The sequence below is a fragment of the Giraffa tippelskirchi genome, chromosome 7 (genome assembly GCF_054371585.1).
Source record: "Giraffa tippelskirchi isolate mGirTip1 chromosome 7, T2T-mGirTip1v1.2.pri, whole genome shotgun sequence".
Taxonomy (NCBI): Eukaryota; Metazoa; Chordata; class Mammalia; order Artiodactyla; family Giraffidae; genus Giraffa; species Giraffa tippelskirchi.
The window spans coordinates 4,916,494-4,928,717 of record NC_137281.1 but is presented as its reverse complement, the minus strand read 5'-3'; the positions used below and the strand labels follow the sequence as shown (position 1 = coordinate 4,928,717).

Genomic DNA, 12,224 nt, shown 5'->3' with positions numbered 1-12,224 from the left:
AACTTCCGGGTCTGTGTGAAAGCGCTTTTGGTCTGAGAGCCGCGGCTTCCGGCGAGGGGCGGGGCGAGCACCCGCTGGCGCACCGTTCGTGGGAGGGGCTGGGCGCGGAGGGGGCGGGGCCTGTTACCTTGACAGGATTACCTTACCATCTGCAACACTACTCAGGTAAAAGCTTCAAGTTATATTGGAAGCTAAGACACTTCCTCTTAAGACTAAAGGGTTTATTCTCAATAAAAATCTGCTTTTCCCAGCATGTTGTGCTCAGATCCTGCTAGTGAGGCTGAAGCAATTCAGGGATCTCGGAACTTGGGCCTTTTTAAGAAACAAGAATGGGACTAGTCTCTATATTAGAAATACAAAACTCTCCCTTGGTAGAAATGGGCTATTCCCTACGGACACCCTACAAAACAGCAAACTCAGCATAGTGCTGAGTTCCACACACTCAGGGTCAGTACCTGGGTGTCTGAGATGGAGGACTTCAGCGATGTGACCATTTGGGTCACTAACCACACCTTAAAAACAGCAAGACACTTTAAATGATTATAAACTGCGTTATTGTTTCTTTTATCCAACGTTTTTTAATTAGTTCCCTTTCTAAACCCAACTCTTTTAACAGTGACAGAAATGGGGTTGTATAAGCAACTCTTACAATGACAAATATCATTGTGTAAGTTTAAGCTACAGAGAAAAATTAACTGATACGTATACTGTGAAATGATTATCACAATAAGTTTACCTAGCATCCATAATTTCGTATAGATAACCTAAAAAGAGAAAGCAAAATAGGAGAAAAAACCATTTTTTTTTCTTTTGATGAGAACCGCATTATTCTTTAAAATACTCTATTCTACACTTTGGAGGAAGTGCTTAGTCACTCAGGTGTGTCGGATTCTTTGCGACCCCATGGACCATAGCCTGCCAGGTTCCTCTGTCCGTGGGACTCTCCAGGCAAGAATACTCTGTGGGTAGCCATGCCCTCCTCCAGGGGATCTTTCCAACCCAGGGATAGAACCCAGGTCTTGTGCATTGCAGGCGAATTCTTTACTGTCTGAGCCACCAGGGAAGCCCGACTGTTAACTATCTTCCCCAAACACTTGTTTAGGAAATTACACTAAATGAAATAATATCCATAATGGAATTTCAAATTGATTATATGTTCAGTATGAACATAATCAGAAGTTTTCACTTTCTATTTGCAAGTTGTAATATATTTTAGGTCTTTATTTTCTAAAGCTATGACAAATCTAGACAGCATACTAAAAAGGAGAGACATTACTTTGCCCACAAAGGTCTGTATAGTAAAGCTATGGTTTTTCCAGTAGTCATGTATGGATATGAGAGCTGGACCATAAAGTAGGCTGAGTGGTAAAGAACTGATGCTTTTGAACTGTAGTGTTGGAGAAGACTCATGAGAGTGCCTTGGACTGCAAGGAGATCCAACCAGTCCATCCTAAAGGAGATCAGTCCTGAATATTGACTGGAAGGGTTGATGTTGAAGCTGAAGCTCCAATACGTTGGTCACCTGATGTGAAGAGCCGACTCATTAGAAAAGACCCTGATGCTGGGAAAGATTCAAAGCGGGAGAAGAAGGGGACGTCAGAGGATGAGAAGTTTGGGTGGCATCATCAACTCAATGGACATGAGTCTGAGCAAGCTCTGGGAGATGGTGAAGGACAGGAAAGCCTGGCATGCTGCAGTCCATGGGGTTGCAGAGAGTCGGACATGACTGTGCAACTGAACAACAACAACGTTCTCTCAAATGTGGGTCACAAAGTGAAAAATACAGTCTTCCGACGATTTGGGATTTATGGATGAACTCCATACCCCATCAAATCATGGGATCTAATCAACATTTTCAGAACTTTCAAGAACGGCAGATTACATGTTATTTTAAAAAACACATCTCAAAATATATCAATCTTAGCAATATCTTCTTAGATCCACTTCTAGTAGCCAAATCGCACACTTACGTTTGTTTCAGAGCAGGCTGTTTGATACGAAATCTGCGAGGCATTCTTTTCCTTATAGCTGACTCAAAATCCTCAGCATGATTAGAAGCTCCCATCACTATGACTTGGCACCTGGGATCCGTATCCTGTCCATCCCAAAGACTCATAAACTGAGCTTTCATCATGGCTGGGCTCCATGGTCAGAAAGTGAACACTCTCATGATCAGATTGCTCAAGTCCTAATACCTGAACTCAACGTAAAAGTTTTCCCACACTCATTGCTTTTGGGAGGTGTTGCTCCAGTCTGTTCCCCAACTTGTGATCTTTGGGTAAAAGCCTTGCCACACACCTTACATCTGTGTGCTTTCTCTTCAAGATAAATATTCTGCCATCTAGTGATAAATGAACGATACCATGAAGTTTCCATATTCACTGCAATTTAAATCATGAAGTATTTGGTAAGTCTAAGGCACAACCTAAAAGCTTTTCAAAATTCAGTACATTAGTACTGTTTGGTGCAGTACAAACAGCTTGATTACTGATGCAAGGGGGACCAGTGAGAAAAGACTGCTCACATTCCTGGCACTGGTGATGAAGTTTTTTAGAATGAGTAGATTTTCAGCGGCCTGACCACATTCAATATCATCTGCGCTCGATCCAGTGTGAATATTCTCATGAAGCATAAGATATGAACCTCTGCCAAAAGCACTGCAACCTCGATTATATTTTCAAGGGCTCTCACCTCTGTACATCATCTGATGGCAAGTTAGGCTTGCAACTACACTGAAGAATTTACTGCCGGAGTCCAGCTCCGGCAGCCAGGGAAACGCCCTGAAGTGATGAACGGGGTCGGGGAATGATGCAGCCTCTCACTCATTTGGACTGCATCAACCGGGTCGGTGGAGGAAATGATGCAGTCACTCGCTCAAAGCACTGGGCTGCATGTTTATTTTAACATCAGGTTTTCTTTTATACTTTTACAAAAGCATTAGGTCTGAGGTATGACATCTTCAGTTTCCCCTCACCCATATTTACTGTCTCCATAAATCATTGTTGTCCTTCAGAGTTCCCTCTTAAGTGTCCTTGTGATAGCATTGTAACTCAAGTTTTTCTCTGGGCTGTATATCACATTCCTCAGTTTGTTTCTTATCTCTCTAAATCCTGCTATCCCCTAGTAACTTAAGCTCATCATCTCCTAAAAAGGTTTTTAGCTATTAGTATCTCTAAAATACCTAGTTTCCATAAGCTATAGTAAAATATGCCAACATTACAACATACCTTAAACTTTTAGCTGCTAACTATTCTTAATTTTCCTAACCCCTAAACTCAGCAAACTTCTTTTGCCATAAACATTCCCCTTACAGGCAGGTTTCAGATAACAATGCTTCCCATGGCCTCAAGCTGCAGCCTATGTGCTCATCCTGGAACATTCTTTGTAAAGATCCTTGAACAAATGTGAATAGTTAACTTTATGGATTATAACATTCTTTCCTGCCAACTCAACCGGAGAAAGGAAAGGACAAGTCAGAATCACAAGACCTAACTCCTTCATCCTGGGACCCTGCTTGCGGGATGAGAAGAGGGGGTGGGGGCTGTGCCTCCATTTTGTCAGTAATGCCTATTGCGGCTCCCGACAATTTACCACACTCACAACGTTTCTAATGTTTCTTTCCAACATGGATCAAAAGGTATGCATTCGGACTAAGTACTCTGAGACACTCACTACATTTGTAATGTTCCACTACTCTATGAACTATCTGATCATGAGGCTTCCACACACAAAAGCTTTGCCACACTCATGACATTTGTATAGATCTTTTCAACTCCGAGAGTTAAAGATCAACATATATCACAATTGGGTGATGTCCCTCATTTATGGATTTTCTGATATTTAGTGAGGTTTGAGACCTGAGTAAAGGCTTTTTGACATTCAAAACATTTGAAAGGTCTCTCTACAAAACGTACTCTCTGATGACTTGTAAGGTGTGAATTTCGACTGAAAGACCTGCCACACGTTACATTTGTAAGATTTCCTCCCATATGTATTCTCCAATGAAGCTGAAGATGTGCTTTTTGACCAAAGGCTTTTCCGCACTCATTACATTTGTAAGGTTTCTGTCCAGTATGAATCTTTGATGCTTTGCAAGGGTCGCCTTTTCACTAAAGTCCTTTCCACAGTGATTACATTTGTAAGGTTTCTCTCCCGTAGGGATTCTCTGATGAATTAAAAGGTGTGAATTGTAACTAAACAGCTTACCACAAAAATTACATTTATAACCTTCTCCGACTTTTCTTCGCTTCTCTCCACTATGAACTCTCTGATGACCTGTGAGGTTTGGTTTTCGACTAAAGACACTGCCACATATATCACGTTTATATAATTTATTTCTATATGAATGACCTGGTGTCTAGAGAGATTTGAGGAGCGATTAAAGCTTCTGCCACACTCATTACATTTGAAAGGTTTCTCTCCAGTATGAATTCTTTGATAATTTGCAAGGCTTGTTTTATGACTGAAGACCTTGCCACACTCGTCACATTTGTAAGGTTTCTCTCTCTTATGAATTCTTTGATGAACTGCAAGGTGTGAATTTGTACTGAAGACCTTGACACATGTGTCACACTTACATAATATCCCATCTGAATAAATTATCTGATGATTCCTGAGAGCTGAGACATGACTAAAGGTTTTCCTACACTCAATACTCTTGGAAGCTCTTTCCCAGTATGCTGTTGGATCTTGTGTCAGTAATAAAGGATGCAAAAAATCATTCCCAAATATATTAGAAAGGTTAGTTTGGACACCAGGAGGTATTCCTTGAAATGGTGAAGGTGAGAAACTACTGTTGATAGACCTCGTAACTTCATTACATTCAGAAATTATCCTGTCAGTTTGAAATATCTGCAGTTTATCCTGCACGTTTAACCCAAGCCTATTTACAAAGGGCTTGATTTCCACATCCTTTCTACACTGTTGACCTCTGCCATCAGTGACATTTCCACCATGAGTTATAGGCGTTCCTTTGTCATTTCTTCCACCACTTCTCCAATGACACTCAAAGTCATAAATATCTTCCTGGATTTCCCTGAGGTAAAAATGTTTGATTTCATGACTTTTAGGTCTTCCCAAGATCCGTTTAGAATACTTCTCCTGTATCACTGTTTGCTTTGGGTTGTAATTGGATGACCACATGTATCGGACAGATATCTACAAGACATAAAGAATCTATTCACTAAAATTCGTCAATAAGTGTCTCAGTGTCTATTACACCAAAAGTAATACATTTATCACAGCTATAAGGCTTTTTCCAACTATGTAATATTTTTCATTTTCAAAAAATTTTGAAACTTTCCTAATATGATCTTAAAATTCTTAGAAACACTAGAGCAATAAATTTGTTTACTAAAAATGAGTTGTAAAAGATAATTTAAATTGATTTTAGGGAAGATTACTTGCAAACAGCCTATGACAAAAACGCTTCTACTCGAAACATATGTCAGCTCACAAAAAAACGCAATTTTTCAAGCATGACTTCAAAGCATATACCAATTAACAGTAAACATACTGCAGTCTCATAATTGAGGAGAAAAATGTATTCTACTATAGATATATTCTGCATACTTACTGTACACAAATAAATGCTAATGAACACACAACATATTGTAATGCTAAGGAATCCAAGACGAGTTTATCTAATAATATGTTGCTATTTAGAACTATAATATATATACCATAGAGAAAAAAATTCAATAGTACAGTTTTTGTGAAACAAAATATCTTTCTAAATATGTCCGACAAAATGACATACCCATAATAGGCAGTTTGCAACATTTACAAGTAAAAAATATATAGAGAGAGAAATAATGACAGACTTCAAAGAAATTACAAGATACAATATCAGCATGCAAACCCAGTTGGGTTTCTAAACATTAAAAATGAACAATCAAAGTAATTCAATTGACAAGAAAACTAAAAAAGAATACTTAATCATAACATTATACAAGAAAGGAAGAATTTTTATACTGCAAACTAATGACTTCTGAAAAATATTAGAGAAGATACAAATAAATGTAACACCCCATGCGTCACAGATAGTGTGAAGCTGATATTGTCAAGATGTCGATACTAGTCAAAGTTAACAAAAGATTCAAAACAATCCCTAGTGAAATCCAAAGTCTGCTTTTCTTAAGAAACAGATGAATCAATCCTACAATTCCTATGGAATCACAGAAGACAATGAACAGCAAAAACAAACTAGAAAGCAAAGTCAGACATCTCACATTTCTTTATTTCAAAACTGATTTCAAAACTACACTACTCAAAGCAGTATGGTACCGATATAAAGGCAGACACCTGGGGAACACAAGAGATTCAGGAAAGTACTTTGGTGTGTAAGGTCACATGATGTTCCACAATAGTGTCAAGACCCAGTAAAGCGGGAAGGGCAATCTATGGGAAAAAGGTGTTCTGAAAACTGGATATTCACATATAGAATTTAGTTGGAGCATTATTATACACTATACACAAAAATTAACTCAACATGCTTCAAAGACCTAAACCTCAATCCCTAGTGTATAAAGCTCCTATAAGTAAATGAATAAAAAATGATTCTTGACAGTGGACTCACCAATGATTTATCAGATACAACAACAAAAGCTCATGCCAACAAAATAAAAAGATAAACTGGACACCCCCTAATTATCAAGTATTGTGCACTAAACTATCCTCAGCAGAGAGAATAAACAGTGTACACTATAATACAACATATTTGCCACTCATATATTCAATAATAGCTTAACATCAAGAATACATAAAGAACTCTAAAAAGTACTGATCACCAATTCCACCATAGGGGTGGGGGAGCTTTCTCAACCAACCATCCCAGGTATTGCAAATAAAATACAAAGAGTACCATAAGATAGCAACTTAATGATAAAAATAAAAGACAATAGTTTAGAACGCATAAAAATATTAAAAAAGGAAAGTAGCAATGCCTTGAAAAAAGCAAATGATGGTCCATCTCTGAAGTTATCACTCCACTACATAAGCTCTGTCATTAAGTTGCTACAAAATTAAGTGTGGAGGCAGAATGATCAATCGCACACAGGTGACAAACATGCAGCATCAGCAACAGTTTAGTCAACAGCCTCACAAATATGAGGATGTGAACCTGGACGATACCGTTGTTAGCAGAAGTTCCTACACCTCTCGGTGAGGCTCAGAGGGCCTGGAGATAGTAGACGCGAACAACACTATCACAGTGCCCTTCATGCAGGCTTTTCTGACGTCACTCAAAGCCAGAAAAAGATGTACAGGTCAAGGTCTTCAGACACTTTTTCATGTCACAGAACACGCTGACCACTATACTAAGTAGCTTCAAGTGGTTAATTGTGTATGCAGCAGGAAAATATTATAACCAATAAGGGAAAGTATTCTCCTTTAAAAACTTTCTCTCACCCAGTAAACCCCCACCACAGAGAGTCCATGAGGAGCTGCCCCTTAAACACAGGTATCAGCCATTAAAAAGAATACATTCGAATCACTTCTAATGAGGTGGATGAAACTGGAGCCTATTATACAGAGTGAAGTAAGCCAGAAAGAAAAACACAAATACACTATACTAACACATATATATGGTATTTAGTTAATCGGTAAAGATAACCCTGTATGCGAGACATCAACAGAGACACAGATAAATAGAACAGAATTATGGATGCTATGGGAGAGGGCGAGGGCAGGATGATATGGGAGAATGGCATTGAAACATGTCAATTATCATATGTGAAACGAGTCGTAAGTCCAGGTTTGATGCATCATACAGGGTGCTCGGGGAAACATGTCAATTATCATATGTGAAACGAGTCGAAGTCCAGGTTCGATGCATCATACAGGGTGCTCGGGGCTGGTGCGCCAGGATGACCCGGAGGGATGGGAAGGGGAGGGAAGGGGTAGGGGGGTTCTGGAAGGGGAAACCATGTACACCCATGGTGGATTCATGTCAATGTATGGCAAAACAAATACAATATTGTAAAGTTAAAAAATAGATAAATAAACTAATTAAAATAAATAAATAAATAAACACAGGAGGATTACCACAGCAAAGAAACTGAACATGACTTCAGACCCTAGAACCACATACTTCAAAATCAAATTTAAAACGAAAAATTATACAAACTAAGGAGAAAGCAAAGTCAGAAAGAGTCTACACTCCCAGACTAGACAGACCAGTACAAGAGTGGAAAACTACAACATGTGGTGGTCTCATATCATAAGACCTTGAGATGGGACTATTTGGTCCACCCAGAGGTGCCAAGCTAAGAGCCAGAAAGATTTACACATTTTCCCTTTGTTGGACTGCTGTCCTTTCGGTTTTCCTAAGTAACAGGCACAGAAGATCCAATCCACCAGGCTATTCCACACACCCTGACATGTATGGCAACAGAAGGAGAACAGCAAAAATGGCTGAGGGATCTCAAGAAGCAGACAGGGACTGAGACAGTTCCATACAGGTTCTGAGGTGCCAGATAAAATTAAAGAGCAGCCAGTATTTTCCCATTTTCTGATTATATCTTCCAAATAGGACAACTGTGAGGAAAGCAGCACAGGATCAGGGGTTAGACGCTTGGGGCATCAGCTCTGATCTATATGGATTAAGAATTGAGTAGCCAATAGATCCAAGCCCACAAAGAGAGAAGAGGGGGCAAGACAAACCAGTAAGGCAGCCCACCTCATGCTCCTCAAACTCAAGCAACAACCAGCTCACAGCAGGGAGATGGCGAGGGTTATGGATCTTGATTAAAACCTTGCCTTTGTGTGTGATGGAGCTGCAGCAGCCCTGGAGGGCTGAAAGAACACATGATACGTGTTGAAGGACAGACTGATAACTCGGGGAAAAGTTAAGTTTCCTCTGAGAGTTTAATAAACAAACTTCTCTTTTGCCAAAGATCAGTTCCTAGGTAGGTTGATAAGTCCGAGGTACCTGAGGAGAAACGGGTCTGGGGCTCTCCTGGAGGAGATAGGGGTCTGGAATTCTCAAGGAGGAGAAAAGGACAAACTTTTTTCCAGAGCTGATGATGACACCACAAAACAACTCAGCTTAAACTCTGTACTCAGATTATGTAACAACAATGTATCCTGCTTGAGGACATGTTTCTCCTTCTTGAGATCCTTCTGACTAATCCTGTCATCTTAAAATGTATATTGTGGGAGTGGGTCTGGTAAGACCCTTACAACCTTGAGTCATTCTTTTGACTTACTATAATAACCAATTGAAAAAGTATATAGCTCCCTTGCTAAGACTAGTGAGGGGGACCCTCTCTGCCCCCTTCTGATGTCTATGTCAGAAGCTTTCTCTGTCCCTGTTTATACTTTAATAAAACTCTGCTACACAAAAGCTCTTGATTGATCAAGCCTGGTCTCTGGTCTCGAAGCTAAATCTTCTTCCGAGATTGCCAGGAGCCAGCTCACGAGATCCCACCCATGACAGAGTCATAAGGAGAAGACCTGATGAGCAGAGCAACTCAGGCCTCAGGGAATCTCGGAAGGCTGCCTCAGTGCTCACCTTAAAGATGGTATCTATCTTTCTGATGTTTGCTATAATAAACCTCTTCTTATTTTCTGTGACTTAGGCAGAAGGCCTTTCCTGATCTCTTCCCAAATAGATCAATTTAAAACCTTAATCGACAAGGCCCCCGAATGGTGGCACCCTATTAGATTATCTAGGATATAGAGTATTTTAATCTAAACTCCCCTTGCTAGCATTTTAGTCTGTTTAACAAGTGTGCCTGTGCCTTTGGAGCTAATGTGCATGACTGCTCCTTAACAATAAAACAGCATTGAGAGCCTCTGCACAGAAAGCCCCAATGGGCACAGAACCCTTCATAGGAAAAAAGGCTTATTAGGAAATATAAGGAATATTGCTTTATGAAACTGTTACTTAGTCTATATTTACTCACTATGTTTTTGCTCTTAACCTATTCAGCCTATATAATGAAAGCATAATAGTTAGAGATTTAGCTTTTTCGCAACGGGTTTGCTGCCAGGATACAGGTGTCGTGAAAACCACCGTTAAACCTAAGCCAAAATGGGAAAGGAGAAGACCCACATCAACATCGTTGTCATCGGGCACGTAGATTCAGGGAAGTCTACCACAACTGGCCATCTGATCTACAAATGTGGGGGGATCAACAAGAGAACAATTGAAAAGTTCGAGAAGGAGGCTGCCGAGATGAGAAAGGGCTCCTTCAAATATGCCTGGGTCTTGGATATACTGAAAGCTGAACGTGAGCGTGGTATCACCATTGATATCTCCCTGTAGAAATTTGAGACAAGCAAGTACTATGTTACCATCATTGATGCCCCAGGACACAGAGACTTCATCAAAAACATGATTACAGGGACATCCCAGGCCGACTGTGCTGTCCTGATTGTTGCTGCTGGTGTTGGTGAATTTGAAGCCGGTATCTCCAAGAACGGGCAGACCCGTGAGCATGCCCTTCTAGCTTACACTCTGGGTGTAAAACAACTAATTGTTGGAGTTAACAAAATGGATTCCACTGAGCCACCCTACAGCCAGAAGAGATACGAGGAAATTGTTAAGGAAGTCAGCACCTACATTAAGAAAATTGGCTACAACCCCGACACAGTAGCATTTGTGCCAATTTCTGGCTGGAATGGTGACAACATGCTGGAGCCAAGTGCTAACATGCCATGGTTCAAGGGATGGAAAGTCACCCGTAAGGACGGCAATGCCAGCGGAACCACCCTGCTTTAAGCTCTGGATTGCATCCTGCCACCAACTCGCCCAACTGACAAACCCTTGCGTTTGCCTCTCCAAGGTGTCTATAAAATTGGTGGTATTGGTACTGTTCTTGTGGGTCGTGTGGAGACTGGTGTTCTCAAACCTGGCATGGTGGTCACCTTTGCTCCAGTCAATGTAACAACTGAAGTAAAGTCTGTAGAAATACACCATGAAGCATTGAGTGAAGCCCTCCCTGGGGACAATGTAGGCTTCAATGTCAAGAATATGTCTGTCAAAGATGTTCGTCGTGGCAATGTGGCTGGTGACAGCAAAAATGATCCACCCATGGAAGCTGCTAGCTTCACAGCTCAGGTGATTATTCTGAACCATCCAGGCCAAATCAGTGCTGGTTATGCACCTGTGCTGGATTGTCACACAGCTCACATTGCTTGCAAGTTTGCTGAGCTGAAGGAGAAGATTGATCATCGTTCTGGGAAAAAGCTGGAAGATGGCCCTAAATTCTTGAAATCTGGTGATGCTGCCATCGTTGATATGGTTCCTGGCAAGCCCATGTGTGTCGAGAACTTCTCTGACTACTCTCCCCTGGGCCGTTTTCCTGTGCGTGACATGAGACAGACAGTCGCTGTGGGTGTCATCAAAGCAGTGGACAAGAAGGCAGCTGGAGCTGGCAAGGTCACCAAGTCTGCCCAGAAAGCTCAGAAGGCTAAATGAATATTATCCCCAATATCTGCCACCCCAGTCTTAATCAGTGGTGGAAGAACAGTCTCAGAACTGTTTGTCTCAATTGGCCATTTAAGTTTAATAGTAAAAGACTGGTTAATGATAACAATGCATCGTAAAACCTTCAGAAGGAAAGGAGAATGTTTTTGTGGACCATATGTTTTGTGTGTGGCAGTTTAAGTTATTAGTTTTTAAAATCAGTACTTTTTAATGAAAACAACTTGACCAAAAATCTGTCACAGACTTTGAGACCCATTAAAAAAAGTTTAATGAGAAAAAAAAATAGTTAGAGATTTATATAAATAGAAGTTTAGCTTTAATACAAATAATAAGACAATTGTTAATTTAGCTGGTGATTTTTGCTAAGAACTGACCTTTGCGCTACATTGTTTCAGCTTGCTGTACCATGACCTTATGGGACCACATTCTTTTCCCTTAAGCTCGAGGCAAAAGATAGATTACAGAAAACAGGTTTTACTTTGAAACTTTCTGTTGATGGATTCTTTCTTTGTCATAATCTGCTGTACCTGTATTCTTTAAAAAATGTAACTCTAATGTGCTCCGTGCCTGATACAAAAGTGTTTTGGCTGATCAACCCTTATCAATAAAGAGTCACAAGATGTTAGCAGGCCTCCAGGCCAGAAGATGATGTAAACAACTTAAAACTTTTGTAATTAAGATATACAAACAGCATCCTGGTTCCGATAAGGGTCAAAAACTGCTGACCCATTGAGCTGATTTGGTATGACTCTACACTTGACATTTGTTTCTATGTACAACTAAAGATATAAAA

At 40.3% G+C, this 12,224-nt stretch overlaps 1 pseudogene across 1 annotated transcript; it reads left to right on the top strand.

Moving 5' to 3' along the window:
- Positions 1-9,967: 9,967 nt before the first annotated feature.
- On the top strand, positions 9,968-11,714 carry LOC145515162 (putative elongation factor 1-alpha-like 3 pseudogene; annotated as a pseudogene). Its single transcript, XR_014060715.1, has one exon. The product of XR_014060715.1 is annotated as a putative elongation factor 1-alpha-like 3 pseudogene (transcript).
- The last annotated feature ends 510 nt before the right edge of the window (positions 11,715-12,224 follow it).